Genomic DNA, 5,185 nt, shown 5'->3' with positions numbered 1-5,185 from the left:
ACCTTTCGGGTTTCTCAGGTTTACCCCTAAACGGTTTCACGTACTCTTGAACTCTCTCTTCAAAGTGCTTTTCAACTTTCCCTCACGGTACTTGTTCGCTATCGGTCTCGTGGTTATATTTAGCCTTAGATGGAGTTTACCACCCGCTTAGGGCTGCACTCTCAAGCAACCCGACTCTAAGGAGAGATCCTCTCGCCGTCAGTCACGGTCGCTACGGGCCTGGCACCCTCTATGGGCTGTTGCCCCGTTCAAGATGGACTTGGACGCGCGACGTAACGTCGAGATAATGGACCCTCCCGAACACCACATTTCCCGGCGCCCGATGTCGGTCGCGGGATTCGGTGCTGGGCTAATCCCTGTTCGCTCGCAGCTACTAAGGGAATCCTAGTTAGTTTCTTTTCCTCCGCTTAGTAATATGCTTAAATTCAGCGGGTAGTCTCACCTGCTCTGAGGTCGCTAGTTTAATATGCGTGGCGCTCGTAATCATCATAATAATGAAGATTAGGAGCCAATACGAAATATAAAAGTTTAGAATGGAAAAGACGCGCCGTCGAAAAACGGTGTTTTCTCCCTCGTATTCGAGAGACAACGCACCTACGATCCGACGTCGATTAAAAACTAATTTTATCGGATACGACGATCGTATTAATGGTGCGCGCTACGTTTATCACAAAAACGTGCGAACGACCGTTTTAAACACGTCTCATCCCTTTCATATTCGTACGACCCGTACGAGAGAGTTAGGTCACACGTACGGGTCCGCTGTCACGTTTTAGAACGTCGCGATCGAATCGCGCTTATACGCTCAGCACGCTCAGACATTTCTCGTCGATCGCGAAGATCAAAGAAAATCCGAGCAGTCTTGAAATGAGATACGACCCTCAGCCAGGAGTGGTCCGGGTATGAGATCCCAGGACCGCAATGTGCGTTCGAAATGTCGATGTTCATGTGTCCTGCAGTTCACAAGTTGACGCGCAATTAGCTGCGTTCTTCATCGACCCACGAGCCAAGTGATCCACCGTTTAGGGTAATCTTTTTTTAAGTTAGGTTTTAAACGCATATCGAAACGTTTCTATTATAAGACGACGACGACGACGACGACGCGCGCTCACGTCATAGACAGCGCTTGCGCCCCTTTCGCAGCCGCCGTCGACTTTAAAACGCTCTTACGGTTTATTTTCGTCTTCTCCACTACACACAACGAGAGGAGCGGAGACAGACTACTCGAAATGGTGACGTTCGTTGTAAATTTTCGTCGTCTCACCTCGTACGACAACAAAAGAGCATACGCTGATCATAGTTTGGCAATATTTTCGTAAACTAAATCTCACCCTTTTGGAATGAAACAAACGAAGGGTGATAAGATTTTCGTAAACTAATCACATTACCGATCATCGTATATGTTCGTCGATATGAGGATCGAAACGTCGATTAGAAATATAATTGGCAAAATCGTTTTATTTTGCGCTCGATTTGTCCATTTATAACGAAATCCGTCGTAGGCCGACGATTATTACTCGTCGTCCTATATAACAACATCTTCATCGTATATATCTCCGCTTTCGGGCGTACATCTTTTAAAACCATATATTATAGGTACCCGAAAACAGCTACGTTGACGACGTCGAAATTCGATCGGAACTTCCGAACTTCGTAGATGGCTCTTTAACGTTCGACAATGATTTTTACAGACTTGTACGTTTACCTATTATATATATATAGGCATAACAACACACTGTAATGATCCTTCCGCAGGTTCACCTACGGAAACCTTGTTACGACTTTTACTTCCTCTAAATGATCAAGTTTGGTCATCTTTTCCTACACATCGACGACGCCGAAACGCCATCGCGTGTCGATCCGAAGACCTCACTAAATCATTCAATCGGTAGTAGCGACGGGCGGTGTGTACAAAGGGCAGGGACGTAATCAACGCGAGCTTATGACTCGCGCTTACTGGGAATTCCTCGTTCATGGGGAACAATTGCAAGCCCCAATCCCTAGCACGAAGGAGGTTCAGCGGGTTACCCGGGCCGCTCGGCCAGGGAAGACACGCTGATTCCTTCAGTGTAGCGCGCGTGCGGCCCAGAACATCTAAGGGCATCACAGACCTGTTATTGCTCAATCTCGTGCGGCTAGAAGCCGCCTGTCCCTCTAAGAAGAATAGTTTGTACGCCGACAGTAAAAACCGCGCACGAACCGCGAAACCCGAAAGCAACGCGGCCGGCGGGCCTTTAGGATGTCAAAAAGCGCCTAGTTAGCAGGCTAGAGTCTCGTTCGTTATCGGAATTAACCAGACAAATCGCTCCACCAACTAAGAACGGCCATGCACCACCACCCACCGAATCAAGAAAGAGCTCTCAATCTGTCAATCCTTCCGGTGTCCGGGCCTGGTGAGGTTTCCCGTGTTGAGTCAAATTAAGCCGCAGGCTCCACTCCTGGTGGTGCCCTTCCGTCAATTCCTTTAAGTTTCAGCTTTGCAACCATACTTCCCCCGGAACCCAAAAGCTTTGGTTTCCCGGAAGCTGCCCGTCGAGTCATATTAGGGAACGTCGACGGATCGCTAGCTGGCATCGTTTAAGGTTAGAACTAGGGCGGTATCTGATCGCCTTCGAACCTCTAACTTTCGTTCTTGATCAATGAAAGCGTTTTTGGCAAATGCTTTCGCTTCTGTTCGTCTTGCGACGATCCAAGAATTTCACCTCTAACGTCGCAATACGAATGCCCCCATCCGTTCCTATTAATCATTACCTCGGGGTTCCGAAAACCAACAAAATAGAACCGAGGTCCTATTCCATTATTCCATGCATACAGTATTCAGGCGAAATTTTAGCCTGCTTTGAGCACTCTAATTTGTTCAAAGTAAACGTGCCGGCCCACCTCGACACTCAGTAAAGAGCACCGCGGCAGGATTGAGTTGGGCCGTCGTAACCACGACGCGCACAACACGCACGCCGAAACGCACGCGCGACGGCGACGCGACACGACTAAGCCCACCGGCAGGACGTCTCGCGAAAAACACGCCAGTTAACACCGCGAACGATGAACCGGCGGCGCGAGACACAAATTCGACTACGAGCTTTTTAACCGCAACAACTTTAATATACGCTATTGGAGCTGGAATTACCGCGGCTGCTGGCACCAGACTGGCCCTCCAATTGATCCTCGTTAAAGGGTTTAGAGTGTACTCATTCCGATTACGGGGCCTCGGATGAGTCCCGTATCGTTATTTTTCGTCACTACCTCCCCGTGCCGGGAGTGGGTAATTTGCGCGCCTGCTGCCTTCCTTGGATGTGGTAGCCGTTTCTCAGGCTCCCTCTCCGGAATCGAACCCTGATTCCCCGTTACCCGTTACGACCATGGTAGGCGCAGAACCTACCATCGACAGTTGATAAGGCAGACATTTGAAAGATGTGTCGCCGGTGCGAGACCGTGCGATCAGCTTAAAGTTATTCAGAGTCACCAAGTTGTACGATGACGAGCGCGAACCCGAAACCGATTGGTTTTGATCTAATAAAAGCACTCCTTCCATCTCTGGTCGGAGCTCTGTTTGCATGTATTAGCTCTAGAATTACCACAGTTATCCAAGTAATTGTGGGTACGATCTAAGGAACCATAACTGATTTAATGAGCCTTTCGCGGTTTCACCTTAATTCGGTATGTACTGAGACATGCATGGCTTAATCTTTGAGACAAGCATATGACTACTGGCAGGATCAACCAGGGAACTGTTCTTATTATTTTATCGACACGAAGCAGATAAAACAAATACAGACACAGTTTATTTTATAAGTTTGACTTATAAAGAAACGTGTGCGTAAGACGACGATATATAATATATATCGACGACTAATAAAAAGGAGGTGCATGATAGCGCGCCTAGACGACGGAAAAACCGGTCCGAGGCGCCACGCTCTTACATTTTAATATTAGTTGTCTAATAAAACAAAACGATATCATCATCTTAGACACATCTTTTGTTTTTTTTATACACAACCGATCGACTAGGCACCCAATTATCTCGATTATCGACGACGATCGTCGACTACGTCGAAAATTGGATGCCGCAAAATATCGTTCGGCGTTTATAAGACCTCGAAAAACATTCTCTCCGAACCCTTCGCTAGATAGAAATATATAAAGCGACAAGGAAACCTCGTACGAGAAACGTTTCGTGATTTTTTATTTTATTCTCGCTCGGAGAGCAGAGAGCTATCGCAAAATGTGTTGCTGTTTTATGAACGTTCCGATGAAAAACCGATACGTCCATAAAAATAATAATTCCAATCGCATATGAATCGTGGATCATCTTCTTCTAACGAAGCCGAATGTTCCCGCCGAATTCGCGATCTCGCAGTGATACCGTCGTCGTCGTCGTACGCTTCCCGATATATCGAAAAAAACCGACCAGGAAGAACAACGAAACGACGATACAAAATCGCGAGAGCGTTACGAATATATAATAACACGACGAAATACGCTTTTTATTTAGATAAATAAAAAAATACGGTTCGGATCTTATATATTAACATATAATATGTAATACCACCTTCGCTGATCAAAAGCCACTCGGTAAAAGTGTCACAGCGCCGGTCGACCCGACCCGTCGTATCCGTCTCTCGTATCGCCCCACGTAGAAGCGCACACGATTTAAGCGCGGGTCTCTCGCCAGCTATCGGAAATGTATGGGTGTTTTAGAACAGATCGTTTATACGGACGTTGCGCAAATTTTTCGTTTTTACGTCTGCCCGTTCTCGTTATTATCGGAATGTTCCGATGAATAAACTTTAGCTTTAGACAACGTGAACTTCTAAAGCAATAATTTTAACCTCTCGTGTTAATACGTCCTCAGGCCGTTTCTAGACTGCCGATCACGTTCTTTAAAAGTCGGAAAATTCCGATCCATAAAATTATGCTAGTAGAATGTAAAGATCCTTCATAGGATGGATACTGTCACATATCGATACGGCGATCGGAGTAAAACTGTTCTCACGTATTTCAGGACATTTTAGGTTGTTACGTCGGCCCGTTCGTTATTATCGGTATATACCTATGAATAAATGTTTTGCTTGTAGAACGTAAGATTCCAAAAGAATGATTCGCCGAAACGATGGTGCACCCTTACGATCGGATATTTGCCGCTTATTGGCCATTTTCTATAATTCATCCGTTAGATATCGTTTAT

General features: G+C 46.2%; 3 non-coding genes across 3 annotated transcripts in view; all 3 read right to left on the bottom strand.

Annotated features, from left to right (window-relative positions):
* LOC143206181 (large subunit ribosomal RNA) overlaps positions 1-456 on the bottom strand; it is a 4,098-nt gene extending 3,642 nt beyond the window's left edge. Inside the window, exon 1 of the ribosomal RNA XR_013008178.1 lies at positions 1-456. This exon is cut by the window's left edge and continues 3,642 nt beyond it. This is a non-coding gene — a ribosomal RNA (large subunit ribosomal RNA).
* Positions 457-875: 419 nt separating this feature from the next.
* LOC143206180 (5.8S ribosomal RNA) lies at positions 876-1,030 on the bottom strand. Its single transcript, XR_013008177.1, has one exon. It is a non-coding gene; the product is annotated as a 5.8S ribosomal RNA (ribosomal RNA).
* Positions 1,031-1,738: 708 nt separating this feature from the next.
* On the bottom strand, positions 1,739-3,727 carry LOC143206183 (small subunit ribosomal RNA). Its single transcript, XR_013008180.1, has one exon. It is a non-coding gene; the product is annotated as a small subunit ribosomal RNA (ribosomal RNA).
* Between the last annotated feature and the right edge of the window lie 1,458 nt (positions 3,728-5,185).

This window comes from Rhynchophorus ferrugineus, unplaced genomic scaffold, assembly GCF_030347505.1.
Source record: "Rhynchophorus ferrugineus isolate W39M unplaced genomic scaffold, kcgeb_rfMv2 rfM575, whole genome shotgun sequence".
NCBI classification, from domain to species: Eukaryota; Metazoa; Arthropoda; class Insecta; order Coleoptera; family Curculionidae; genus Rhynchophorus; species Rhynchophorus ferrugineus.
Note: the sequence above shows the minus strand (reverse complement) of the source record. Positions and strands in the feature narration are given on the sequence as shown.